The 15,322-nt window shown below is 34.6% G+C and overlaps 1 protein-coding gene across 6 annotated transcripts in view; it reads right to left on the bottom strand.

Annotated features, from left to right (window-relative positions):
• The window catches only part of LOC129799008 (centrosome-associated protein 350-like), a 168,930-nt gene that overhangs the window by 44,756 nt on the left and 108,852 nt on the right, over positions 1 to 15,322 (bottom strand). Inside the window, exon 5 of one of the 6 annotated variants that reach the window (XM_055842577.1) lies at positions 12,905 to 12,974. The exons of the other annotated variants lie outside the window; for them this stretch is intronic. The gene's annotated coding sequence lies outside the window, so the exon portion shown is untranslated. The remainder of the gene's footprint in view (positions 1 to 12,904; positions 12,975 to 15,322) is intronic. 6 annotated transcript variants of the gene reach the window in all.

Here is a 15,322-nt window from a genome sequence, read left to right as displayed (position 1 = left end):
TTATTTTTCTATATGTTGTGTACTAATAACAATTGTGAATTGACAAGTGCAATTTCAGGCGAGTAAAATCGTTCATAAATAATTTTATATGACCTTAGCGTTTTGTCGAAGGTTCTCATTAAGAAATACATTTATTCCTTCAAGTGCAAAATAACTTTAGTTTAAGCGAGTTGATAATGTAGTTACTTCTCACAGATAAATTAATGTGGATAAGAATTTTCTTAATCACTGAGAGAAATCCGAAAAAGTTAAAATAACATTCCGGAAATGTTAATTTTACCCTGCATTATTGATCCGAAATCGGTGTAAATATAACCCTTTTTAGGTGTATTGGGGGTTAAAGTTACCCTTTTTTCATGTTGATTTTACCCTCAAAAGGTGTAAAATTAACATTAAAAAATGTTGATATATTTTTACACCTAAAAAGTGTTAAAGTTATGAGGAAAAAAAGTTAATCGCACCCTCTTTTTTTTCTCAGTGATGGTGTTACATATTTAAAAGACTCGAAGATGATTTTCAAGAAGGAAAACTACAGTAAGAATCGTAAGTTTGATCCGGTGCTATCATTTCTCGGATTTGACACCGTTAGGAATTTGACAATGTTTCTTGGCTTGCCCGTTACCTTCATTGCTTCGAACACCGTAACAAACTTATGGTCGATGAAATGTTGCATTACTTTTCTAAAATAATTTTATTAGCAATAAAAGTTGAAATTATTTTTCTCCAAACTTATAAAATTAAAAAGAGTAATGACCAGAGAATATAATGGAATCAAAAACTTTATTTTGAAAAACATTTACAATAGATTTTAAAGCCTTTTTCTCTAGAAATGAACACCGTGACAAACTTATGATTCACACCGTAGGGTATTGTAAATGTAAAATATTTTTATTAGAGCACAGAAATTTAGCGTTCTTAGTAATTATTTTTTGACTAACTCAATATTGGCTAAAATCAAGATTTATAGTTCGTTTTCCATTTATATAAAAATATTTAAAAAAAAAAGGATAAAAATAGCTTACTATAATAGCTCTGACTTTTGCTATTATATGGCGAAGAAATTAGACTTTAATTAAAAGACTTATTTCACTATTTACAATAACTTTATTAGACGCGATGTGACTTCAATGCGTGCGTTTATTATACTGAATTCAATATTTTAAAACCCTGACCTGAACAATATCATCCTATCTCTTTTATTTACATCATCTGTCTCAATACACTACATTCTCCCAGCAATATTTTAAATTCCCTATTTACAATTTTAAACTAATATTTACAATTTATTTTTACAAGGCTAGGAGAATCCTAACTCTACCTAAAGGTCCTGTTAATGAAACTATGACTTATACATTTGACATTCTAGTTGTTTCCTTTTTAACATTTCCTTAATTCTTTCTGATCTTCTGACATTTTCTGAATCATAAATTTTTCTCTTCTTTCTTAAAGGTTTTCCATCATAAGTAAAAGGTTCAACTACTGACTGTTTTCTGACTCTTTTCTTCGAATTAAGTTGTGACTCTTTTGACTTATAGACAATTAAATCTGTATTATACTGACTGAAATATTTCTTTAATTGATTTACGTGGACCATTTTAATCTTGCTATCTAAGCTAATCAGATATCGCAACTTAGATAGTTTTTGCTTGATAATGCATGGTAACCAACGAACAATTGACTTTTCATGATTTTTGTATAATGCTTTCTCATTTACTATAAATTCAGGACTTTGACTTTGACTGTGATTATTATTCTGTGATACCTCATTATTCTGATTTTGACTGTGATATTTATTCTTTGACAAATCAAAACTGACTTTCTTTTTAGGATTTAAGTTATCAATTTGTGTACGAGGTTTATATGAATATATTAATTCATTTGGAGACTGACTGGCGGTGGAATTTGGACTGTTTCTGTAGTGCAATAAAAATTTTTGAATTTTCTGCTCAATCGTCGTATCCTTGCTGGTAAGGAGAAATTTTCGGAATACAGTTTTTACAATTCTTACTCCGCGCTCAGCGCGACCGTTCGACGCTGGATGGTAAATAGGTGAATGACTCAACCTGATACTTCTCTCCCGACAATATTTTTCGAATTCCCAACTGTTAAAAGGTGGTCCATTGTCGGTAACGATCTCATGAAATAGTCCATAAATCGTGAACTTGTCTTCAAGGACTTTGATGAGAGAACGAGCAGTTGTATTGTTCATTAACACAATATCAATGTAGTTACTGTACGAATCGACAATTATTAGGAACATTTTGCCCCCGAAATAGAATAGATCGAGATGTACTCTCTCGAAAGGAACTGAGCATTCTGGCCATTTACTATTTAGCTTTTCCTTCTTAACGGTGCCTGTCTGTTGGCAAATCTCACATGACCTAACATAATCCTCGATACTTTTATCAATGGATGGCCACCAGACGTAAGATCTAGCTAATTTCTTCATGAGCACCATTCCTGAGTGATTTTCATGTAGCAATTCTAATATTGCTAATCTCAGATTCTTAGGAATAAATAGCCGTTCCCCATAAAATATGCTCTGATCTTCCAACGACAGTTGGTTTTGGACTCTTTTAAATTCTGAAGGTATCCCCCCACCCGAACCATTTGCTAAATACGACGACACTTGTTTAGCTTCCGGGTCGTTTTTCGTCTCTGATTTGACTTTCTCAAAATCAATTTGAATTGAATCATCCCACCTAATGTTATTGACCGGAATCGACTCGACTTCATGACTTTCCTGTATAGGTAGGCGCGATAGCGCATCCACATTTCCCATTTTCTTCCCTGGGCGATACACTATCTTATAATTAAACATTGACAGCTGAACAGCCCATCGCTGTAACCTTGCTGCTGCGACTGCAGGAGTATTTTTCTTTGGATTGAAAATCTCTCGAATTGCCTGATTATCGGTGACTAACGTGAAACATTTCCCATATAAATATTTCTGGAACTTTTTTACCCCAAAAATAATTGCCAATGCCTCACGATGAAGTTGAGAATAATTTTTCTCACTCGGACTCAAGCTTGCTGACGCGAATGAGACTGGACGTTCTTCCCCATTAACCATCTGGGATAAGCATGCTCCTAACCCATACGGAGATGCATCGCACGACAAAATAGTTTCCTTATTAGGATCAAATAAAGTTAACGCAAGACTATTTATCAGCAATTCTTTCGATTTTTGGAACGCTGTTTGACATTGTTCATCCCACTGATATTTTACATTCGACTTGAGTAGATTATACAATGGGTGCAATTCCGTGGATAAATTTGGTAGGAATTTCCTGTAGTAATTTATAAGCCCTAAGTAAGAACTTAATTTAGCGACATCGGATGGTGCTGGCGCATCTACAATCGCTTTTATCTTATCCGGATTGGGACTTACATGTCCATCTTCTAAGACATGTCCAAGATATTTGACTGACTTGACCAAAAATTGACATTTTTCGAGATTTATCAAGATCTTATGATCATTGAGTTTCGATAGGACTTGGAAAAGAATCCTTTTGCATCCCTCTTGGGTACTACTCCCTATGACAATATCGTCAAGGTATGCAACACATCCGTCGATATCTTTTAAGACTTGATCAATGACCGACTGGAAAATTGCAGGCGCAGATGCCACCCCGAAAGGAAGCCTCTTATACCTGAAAAGACCGCGAAGAGTGTTAATGGTAAGACACTCTCTTGATTCTTCTTCTACCTCCAATTGAAGATAGGCATTTTTTAAATCAATGACGCAGAAAAATCGACTATTGGCCAAGGAAACGAAAATATCATCTACCAAAGGAAGAGGATAATGTTCGGTTTTAATAAATTTATTGATCGTGACCTTTGCATCCATGCAAAGTCTTACTGACTCTTTGCCTTTTGGCACCACGACAATGGGTGAAGCCCACTTACTATTCTTCACTGGTTCTAAAATGTTCTCATTGCAAAGACGCTCAAGCTCTTGCTCGACTTTTTCACGAGATCGATATGGAACACTATAAGCCTTGTGAAAAATAGGCTGGCACGGTTCAAGCAATATTTGTGCCTTAAACCCGACAATTGTTTGATTTGTATCTTGAGAGACCGTGAATGGGATTTTTTCACGAATATTTTTAATCAAAGTATCAGACTGAGTATCATTCCCTTGAGTATAAGACATTTTAGAAATATTTGGAATATTCTTACGTGGCGACAGCAATTCTCTCCAGCTTGGATTAACGACATCAAGCCATGAGCGACCCAATAAGGCAGTAAATCGCTTCCCTGTGTCTACTACAAGCACCTCAAGATGTCCATATTCCACACCGTCAATCACCACAGTTGCGATAAATGATCCTAACGGCCTAACAGTTTCTTCTGTAAAAGTAGAAAGAGATAGGGACCCTATACTGATCAAATTTTTATGATGATTCTGGAACTTATCTTGGTACTCCTGTAGACTCATGAGCGTTTCTCCGCATCCGCCATCAACCTCAAACTTCATGGTGACTCCATTGACTACTACTTGCCAGTAGAGAGGCTGTGACATTTTCCTGGGCGCTGTCCCACTTCCTACTGAGTTGCACTGAATCCTTCCAACTCGTCCGCGATCACCTGAAGAACTCCGTTGTCGACAAACCGTAGAAATGTGTCCCGTTTTGTCACAGATAAAGCACTTCCAATTTAGCGCTGGACAATTCTGTGGCTTATGATTTGGAGCTTGTCGGCCACACCGATAGCACGTGGTAGAATCACTGGACTCATCTTTGTTGAGATGGTGCTTTCCATCACCCCTGTGACGTGAAGAACTTCTCTTGGCTGGTGATTTATTCCGGTTTGCAGCTTTTTTTGCTTTCCTCTCGGACACTTTATTCACTCCACTGGTACTGGGTTTCAGCAACAATTGCTCTCTTTCACTCATTTCCATATTGAGTGCAATCTCACAGCAAGCATCAAATGATTTGGAATCATCCGATAAGAGTTTTTGCTGAATTTTTTCATTCGATAATCCCACAATCAATTGATCCGTTAGAGCATCTTCCAATGCCAATGCTCTGAGTGAACCCTTTTGTTGATTGGTGTCTGGAATAAACCCGCCAAATTCACATGTTGCCGCCAATTCCTTGAGGGTTAAGATGTATTCCTTGATTGTTTGACCCTCTTGCTGCTTCTCTTTGAAGAACTTGAACCTCTGAGCCCTTTTATTCACTTTTTTATCGTAATGATGCTCTAAAAGAGCCATGAGTTCCTCAAATTTTTTCTCACTGGGCAGCACTGGCGCACAAAGTGTGGTGCACGTGTTGTAAATTTCTTCGCCGACGCACGCTAAAAATGTTGGTACTTTCATCTCCTCAGCTACGTAGTTTGCGATGAAAAACTGCTTAATGCGATCGTGGTAGTACTTGAAGTTGGTTCCTGGAGTATATTCTGAGATACTACCCACAAAACCACCTTGCCTCGTGGCTGATGAAGATTCCATTTTGGCTTCACGTTGATCTGACTGGATCCACAATTTGTCCAAATCCAAGTCTTCTACACTCATCACACTTTATTTTCACGCGAGTACTTTTTACACTCGTCGCCAATTATAATAGCTCTGACTTTTGCTATTATATGGCGAAGAAATTAGACTTTAATTAAAAGACTTATTTCACTATTTACAATAACTTTATTAGACGCGATGTGACTTCAATGCGTGCGTTTATTATACTGAATTCAATATTTTAAAACCCTGACCTGAACAATATCATCCTATCTCTTTTATTTACATCATCTGTCTCAATACACTACACTTACAAAAGAAGATATTTCAAAAATAAATCTCAAGCAATATAAAAAAAAATTATTTTAAATTAAAATTGGATGACTTATTCTTGATTTTATTACGCTGATAGCCATTTAAAGATATTTACAAACTTTTTAATTTCATATTTTGTAGAGTAGGTTGGATTTTTTTATTTAGGATCTAAAGAATTCTATGCTTTTGTTTTAATTTTCCAATTTTTCGATCTATTTTACTGCTCGCACTCAAAGAGAAACCAGTTATATAATCGTCTTTTTTTTTTCAACTTGTCACCGTTGTGGAGCTTAGACGGTAAGAGATATCGACTTCCAGTTTTCGATGACCCCCAATAATTCCATTTTATATCTTGGTTCTATTTCCAAAAAAAAAAAAACTATAATTGTATTTGTTGACAGATTTTATATTCAGAAATTAGAGATCTTTACCAACAATTAAGACTTTGCTTTAACAGGACGTCTGAAAGAAAAGATTTGTTTCAGAATTAAGCAGCTTGTTAGCTAATGACTTGATAGATTTATATTTTCAATTCCAAAAATTAAAAAAATAATAATAATAATTTGAGAAACATTTAAGTTATTCGTTACAAATCTTTCCATTGAAATTCGTCATTCCAGTAGATTTGTGAGATTCCAAAAAATGAGAATGTTAATCTTATTACAAAAAATTATTTTATTTTATTATTAAAAGAGGTGAAAATCTTTAGAACGACAGTCAAGTGATCTTTAATACAATCCAGATTAAAGATCACTTGATTACAATACGACTGCTATAATATATTTAACAAAGAATGTTAACTTGTTATTCTTCTTTAATCATTTTGTATTGGGTATTTACATCCCGACAAGATAAAAATGAAACTGCAAAAAGAGCTTGTATTTCCTTCATATTTGTAACCGACTAATTTAAATGAATTTCCTAACTGAATGTTTCCATGTTTTTCGCCCATCGTGATCACCATGTGGATTTATTTATGTCAGTGTTTTATTCCTCTTCTGAAATTTTAATCTCATGCAATTGGTCAGTAAATTTACTTTTATGGCTAATTTTTCCAACTGTCTCACTCATTCAATTTCTTTTTCTCTTTCATTCTTTGGTGTCCCGCGAATCCCATTTAAATTGGTTACTTTACATGATCTTGTGTGCAACAATATTGGTGATCGTGTTGTCCATATTTATACATATAAATAGATTGGCACTATGTGTACCTTTTTTTCACATAATATGTACCTACATAGTAATATGTTAAATGAATGTGGCGAGCCAAGAAATACAAGGCATTACGCAAATCTTGTGTGGGTCAATAAACAGAGCGCATTCGGTCCGTACATTGGCCACGTAATTACTGCTGTTCGCCCCATTTCCAGCTGCTGCAATAAATTCATAACGCTTAAATATCTACCATCCAACCCACCCACCACCCCACAAATATCCACATACACCACTTTTCCACGGTACTACCTCCCAATCTTCAGTAAAATTTGTCATATGAAATTTAACGGATTATATAGGTATATAATATATCCTTAAATATATTGAGCTCATATCTCATATTTTGATACGATTATGACTGTCATGAACACAAAATCTTATACAATGTTGCAATGTGAGAGGAGAAAGAGGGTTTAAGAAAAAGAGTGTCACAACTTTTTGAATCTTTATCTCATTTACTCCATCTTATGTGAATTTAACTTATTATTGCACACCACACTCGACAAATATCGATGAATTGAGAGAGAGCAAGTAAAAAAAAAAACTAAAAATATTCTACTCCTTTCAGAGTTCTGCATGAATTTTCTGCGACTCCAAAGCACGAAATAGACACTAATGTGGTGACTTGAGAAGGTGGGAGGTGGGCGATTTTGATCTGATAGAAAATCTATGTATCCAATTATACGATGACTTTGCACTATATAGCAGATATAGTAGATTTAAACCACTTGACCAAGTCTCAAAACTCTCGCGCACTTAAACACCATATCCAAAAGGCGACCACATTTCACATGACAATCTCCATCCACGATCTTGATGTACAGAAAATTTTGTTGTCAGAACACCAAAGATCAACAAAACAAACAACCAAACCAATACTGACATTTATAAAATGAATTTTCAAAGCTTTCGGAACTTTTTACAGATTAACTTTTCTGTATATTCATTTAAATTTTATGCCATATTTCGTCTATTTATTTTATTCAAATTATGTTAGATTGATCGGTTCATATTAGATGGACGTCTCAAAGCTACCAAAGACATTGAACATCTGCAAATTCACATAAAAATGTTTACATCTTCAGCATGAGAATATACGCTATATACTGATAAGAAATATTTATATTCAACATTTCTCAATGGGGCCTGACCTTGTTGTGAATGAAGTCGTAAGAATTAACGAGAAGAAGCTTCAAGAAAATACTATTAGTGATGAATAATACATAACTTAGTATTTTACTAAGTAAAATGATCGTTAACTATACTCAGCGAAATTTTAGAGAATTGAAATGAGATATTACATCCTTGACTAAATTTCTTAGCAACTTATGCTGATGTTAGCTCTCCGAAAAGTAAATCTTAACTTGTTTAGGAAAATTCGAGAGATCTGAAGGTAAAACGCCGAAGACAATTATGATCAGTAAAGTAAATAATTTTAATTTGCTCAGAAAAAATACAAAATTGATTAGGAATAACTTCAAACAAACCATATATTAGATATTAAAATGGTTTATAACTTCTTAATATTTCATTGTTCTTCTACATTAAAAATACATTATTTGGCATATGAAGAATTATTGCTACTGATCATTTTTACTAAACTACTGCCTAATTTGCAACATACAGAAAAAAACCTAGGGAATATCCAAAAGCCGAGATCTATAACTGTTTGGTCTCGAATTTCAAAACCTTTCAATAAATTAAATCTTAACCAAATGGTATAAGACTTACATCCTTTTAAGAATAGTTTGACATTAACCTTGCAATCTTGAATGATGAGGTTATTAGTTTTGACTATATCTCATGTTAATGTAATATCATCGTTCCCAACGACAATTATCGCATCTGATTTTTCGAATTTTGGTTATAAATGTTTTTGAATTCATTTAATTTAAGACTGATATTGTATTAATAAGCAATGGTTTGGGATCTGCCATCTTTACGGTAGTCAGTTAGCCTACAAAGCATAACGATGCAAACAGGCCAAATTCTCAAATCCATAGATCCCGATAACATAGTGGAAACTGGGACACCACTAAACACAGGGTACCACCAAACACTGCGATTTTTTAATCAGATATTGGATATCAGAGAATAAGACCGATAGGAATTTATAGGCACTATAGGGATGCTTGTATACTGAAGGAATGGTAGAGATAGTCCAAGTAGTTTAGACATAAAAATTAGTGTTTGGTGGTACCCCGTGTTTGGTGGTGCCCCAGTTTCCCTTATGCAGAAATACTTACTTCTAGAAAATGGGAAGTAAATGTAACAAGATATAGAAAAATTGAAATTCTCGTATTTGTAATAAATTCTAGGATCAAGTAGATATATACCTTTTGGGATCAAGAACATATTTTTTCGGATAAAAAAGGAAATGTCGGGTTTACATTTCTTTAAAATCTGAAGTAAAAGTAGACATTTCTGAAATAAAGAGAAATAGTATTAGTTTTAAAATATCGAATAATGTGATATACCGGATAACATAATTTCGAAATTCTAATTTTAGTAAAGCGGATCTCAGTGGCGCAATAGGCGAGACGGGCAAGACGGGCAAGACAGTTGGGTCTTGGGCGGTGAGATCTCTGGCTCGACTCACGTATTTTTGAGTTCGAGTCCCGCACGGTGCAAAGCAAAAGAACGTCAGAAACAAGACATTTTCACTGTGATAAAATTCGAAGAAGTCAGAAGTCAGCCAGAAGTCCCAGGCTATTTTGATATCCAAAAAGCCGTTAGCGGCTCCCCCGGCCCCTCTCACTATCTATGGGCAGCCTATCCCGCTTGTTGAGCGTGCTCGCAATCTGGGTGTTATTTTTAATTCATCGTTCACCTGGTCTGATCACGTGTCTCACATCAACCAGAGGATATATTGCACTCTCCGTACGCTTCGGCGTTTTCGCGAGATTACGCCATTTAATACTCGCTTACTCCTTGTTAGGTCACTCCTCATACCAGTGATAACTTATGGTGCAGAGCTATTCTTTGCAGCCGACTGCGAGACACTAAGACGCTTGACAGTGACCTTCAATAACTGCGTTAGATATGTTTGTGGGCTGCGCGCTCGTGATCATATCTCTAGGCATCGTAATATTTTGGTGGGTTGTGATCTCCCATCACTCCTCCGTCAGAGAGCGGTTTCATTTCTCTTTCGCTTGATTATTTCAGGAGGGCCGCGTTACTTGGCCTCAATTCTGATTCCTGGGGCCTCGGCCAGGGTGCGGGGACTCTTGGTGCCGAGAGCTCACTCTAACCAGCTATCGCGAACAATTTTTGTTGACGGAGTTGTCTTGTTCAACTCCCTTCCCTTGCATGCTAGATCCTCACTGGCCGGCATTGCTAGATTCTACCAGATCGAGTAGGGCTAATCTTAGATTTCTGATTTTTTTTGCCTATTATTTTATGTCTTTGCTTGTAACTTTCCTTTTATTCTTCTAATCAAACTATGTAAGAGGGGCGGACCCTATCAGCTTTGATTAAAATAAATAATAATAATAATAATAATAATAAAATGTAAGAAATGCACTGCCCCTGCCTAAAAAACTTTAGGAAACGCAAAAAGCTTTCACCACGGGGAAGGCGGTCCTGGGCGATCTACGATCAGCAGATCCTTCCAATATGAGCACATTGTAATACAAAGTAAAGTGTCTCGACACGATTAATAATAAAACTTTAGTAAAATCTTGTAAAAAGTTAGTAATTATGCAATTCTATCAAGGTTTTAGAGAGTTATCTAAACTCTAAAATGATTTATTCAGAATTCTAAATTTTACCCTAAATCTTTTTAAAAACAGAATTCTAGCAGTTGTATTTATATACAAACAAGCGAATATCAGAGCGAGTGATATCCCCTTCCTATTTCATCTTCACTCCGTCCAGTGTTGAATTCAAGACTTCTTGCTAACTGAAGAAGTCTTTTTTCTAATTGAACTAGGGGAAAGTGCCCATGCTTTGTACAATTACAAGCTTCGTAATGACTAAAGTTTTCTTAAGTGTCTGAATAATGTGACTCTTGTAAGCCCAGATAGGACTCACCTAAATAGAATTATAAACACTCAGAAGGATATTGGAGAATCGAAGGTGCCACCCATTTTTCACTTCATGAGAGTGAACCGTCCACGGCGACTGATGCTCACTCACTGAAGACTGAGGACATTTATCTAACAATAAAAGCCCCAAAGCAATCTTTCAGCAGCTATACGGGATGGTAGGGGTGGGCGTGTCAAAGGAATAAAGGATTAGGATTGGTGGGTCATAGCCGTCGACTGGGTTGACATGTGTCGAATAGGCCAAACGCTCTACACTCTGAAATATATTTTAAAAAAAATGGGAACTTTCCCCTAGTTTAAAAAATTGGGTGTGGTTAGTCACATTTATTGAGAAATAGGAAAAATTTAGTCTTTACGAAGCTTGAAATCGTATGAAGCATGGGCATTTTTCTCTATAGAGATTTCTGATTAACGGCGTTATCACACTTGCACATTAAAATTTTAATGTGATTCACATTAATTGTCGCTCGTGAGCGTCCAAATATGTTATTTGTGTCTTTGAGTCACTTAATATTTGGGGTTTTTCTATTTATAGATAAAGAAGTGGACTTGGCCTGCAAAAATAAGTTTAAATTTACCTAAAGCATAAATATTTTTCACATTAAAAAATTAAAGAGAAAATCGCATCAATTTTTCGCATTAATGCTATAAATCAATTTATATCAAATTCTGCGGGCCAAGTCTATCTTAGATAGATCAAATAGATCAAATTTTGAATATAAAATGATTCAAACACACAAATTACACATTTGGACTCTCACCAGCGACAATTAATGTGAATCATATTAAAATTTTAATGTGCAAGTGTGATAAGTGATAACACAGTAACGAATAGAATCGAGTACAATGTTTTTTCTACCTCTAATTAGGTAAGCAATTGACGTAACTAAAAAAAAAGTCTAATATAAAGAAAATATTTTCTGTTTAAGTAAAATATGATTTTAATGTTTATGTAAAACTTTTCTTTTGAGCAGTTCCCTGTAATTTGATTCAATATATTTATTATTTTGAACAAACTAGTCTATACTTTAGTCTCGATTTTGATTTCCTTTTCTCTGAGTGTACCTATATATTAATGACCATCCGGATGCTAAGTCAGCATGCTACTAAAGCCCTCTTCCAAACCAAACCATTTATTACATGTTATCAACAATTCCTAATAGTAATAGTTGCCTTTCATTAGTCTTAAACCCGCAAGTGAACGTTTAATTAACCATTTAACGATATTTTCTTGTAAAGCGATTAAAATATGCAGTATGGCAATATTTCTGTTTTAAAATATTGAATGCAGTCTTCAAAGATTAGTTACGCATTCTACAAGATATAAAATGCTGAAATTTTAGCTGTCTCTACAATGTTGCAAGTTTAGGAGACAAATTCTTATGTCTTTCACTCCACCTCAATAAAATCGACAGGAGCAAAAATTTGCAATCAACACCGATAATTTTCATTATTCGCGTGAGTTTTTCTGCACCACTCTCTTAGTGGATTCTGTCAATCCTCTCTTTAAATAATGAAATCTCTGCGATATATAAATATATATATACTAGTGTGATTGAACAATTCAATGCATGGTTAATTGGAAATTGGTGAAATAGTAGCGCCTGTCACCTCCGGTGTTTATAGGTTAAATTATAATCTTCGCGCCTCTTTCCACCAGGCAAACACCTCACTCACTCTCACTGTCTTCACTTTAATTGACGCTCCAGCATATATTGATATGAGCAATTTACTCTTGCGACACAGAAAGTTCAATAGGAGAAAAATATACAATTAAACCTGCAATTAATATGTCTTTTAGAGGCTGAATGTAGAACAACGTTTAAGGTTTTTTTTTTGTGTGTGTCTATGGAAAGACTATATTACTTACATTTTTGCAGTGCATTTTTTTTTTGCTCTCACCAGTCTCTCAAACTAGTAATTTAAGGAAAATTCTGGACCTGTATAGACGAAAAAAATGCAAATATTCCTCGCAATAATCAACCATATCAATTATTTATCAATTAATAAGACAAGTGGTTTAATGAGCAGCTGTATCAATCAATGGTTTTATGTTGCAAAATCAACATCCAACCCAATGATTTCATCTCATTCGCAAATCACGACATAATTTACTGATTGTGCCATAGTAAAAAAAAAGGCAAAAGAATATTTAAATATTTCCCTTTGCTGCACAATGGCAAATTTTTACATGAATTTAATTAACATCCAACGATAAGCATCACAATTATTATTGGTATTTCGTAATAACAAAAATAAAGGCAACAGTCATGATTTTCATGTTTCACAGCTTTGGAATATTAAATTACCATTTTTTCCTTATGCTTATGTTTATCTTTAATTTGAACTCCCTTCCATTACGAAGGTAAAACATCTCTGATCTCATCCATCGACAGGGAGAGTCTTTTCCATCAATATCCCGGAGATGGCACATTTCATTTAAATCTTTCACGGTATATCAATTATAATATTAACCTTGGGCAAGGCAATTGATTGTGCATACATTTGTTTCCGGTGAAGAAGCCAACATATAAATGTATCTCACTCTTTAGTTAAACATAAATTCTATTTACTGCACGACGCCAACATTGTTCTCATGGACATTATCATTTGCCAAAGCTTTATATATGCATGAGATCAGAGAAATATAAAAGCCAATGGTATATTGAATAAGTCAGAAAAGGGGATCATGGAGCGAAAAATAATAAAATATTTCAAATAAAACTGGAAAGATAATTTGTGTGTGATTTAATAATGCGTGAAGTATGATCGAATGGTATTCACTATTCTGTTTACCAAAGTACAGAGTCACGAATATCGAGAGGAAAGATTTATTGTGAACTTTTTTTCTGTTTGATTTACGCCTTCAAGGGCTCGTAATTTAATGCTGTTATGACGATTTATTCCAAGAAATAGAACAAACTTCTTATTTTAAATATTTGGCATAACTTCTAACTTCATCTCTAACTTTTTTCAATTCCATATTTTACAAGGATGTAGTATAAGATAAGCTCCGCCCTTAATAGAATAGGTCGTACTCATTCAGGAGAAGTAACCACAATAAGCAAGACTCTTAAAATAAAACATGATAATATTCTGCAACTTTTACAAAATTAATTATATCTTATCTCAATATTTATAGAGCACTCCAAAAACTTTATCTAAATCTAAATCTAAATCTTTATATACTCCCTCCGTTCCGAAATAAGTCGTACGTTTGGCGAAAAATTAGGGATTAAGGAATGGTTTCAGAGAATGTTTTTGTTATTTGCAAATATCTTGCGCATGAACTATCCTCCATGTTCAGGGATAATATGGGGATCCTATCACGATGGTAAGTTGAGGAATCGATATGTTGAAGTTGTCCATTTTTCGCGTTTTTTTTTTTTCAAAGAGCTCCGGTAGATAGATAATTACTACAAGATGGACTGTGATTAACATTACAGGATAGAATTTGTTCTAAATTTTTAGTATGCACAAGTAGAAATCAACAGTTATTACCGATATGATATTTTTTATATCTCAAATTTTGCAGAATGAGCAATAAAAAGAACATCCTTTTTTATGTGTTCCAATATCTGGGTTCAAAATGGTGAGAGGTAGGGACTTGGGAACTTTAGCGTACCTCCCATAAGTTGACCCTGGGACTATTTATATTTTTCTATAAAACATATCCAGAATTGAAAAAAAAAAGAAATCGCACGACGTGTTTTCGAGCAATCACGAAAAACATGATTTTGGAGGGGCAGGGGAGGGGTGGGGGGGGGCAAAATAAAGGACATATTAATGGTCCCAGGGTCAACTTATGGGGGGGTCCCCCAAAGGTCCCAAGTCTGTATCTCACACCATTTCGTACCTATTTTAGATTGAAAATAAAACGCAAAAAATAAGACATTTTTAAGACATTCGTTCCTCAACATACCATAAAGGCTGGACCCCAATTTTAGTACTGGACATTAGCAATAGTTCTTTACAAGAGATAATTGTTGAAACACAAAAAATTTACCAACAAACTTTCCCAAAGAATTTTTCCCAAGCGTACGACTTATTTCGGAACGGAGTGAGTATATTTATTAAACATATTTCAATTTTCATGAAAAATTCTTATCAAAAAAATACCAGGACGCCTAGGTATTATTAGTCTTATTAGGAATTATCATTTTGTTCCATTACCATACACAGAAAACTTAGAATCACTCCAGAACTCCAAGACTGTTCTGTTTCATTTATAAAGTTTTACAAGGTCACCATTTTGTCGGTCGGACCAGAAGTTTTGCTCTCTGAATTT

Source organism: Phlebotomus papatasi, chromosome 1, assembly GCF_024763615.1.
Source record: "Phlebotomus papatasi isolate M1 chromosome 1, Ppap_2.1, whole genome shotgun sequence".
Classification (NCBI taxonomy): domain Eukaryota; kingdom Metazoa; phylum Arthropoda; class Insecta; order Diptera; family Psychodidae; genus Phlebotomus; species Phlebotomus papatasi.
The sequence above is the reverse complement of the archived record's forward strand: the minus strand, read 5'-3'. Positions and strand labels throughout refer to the sequence as shown.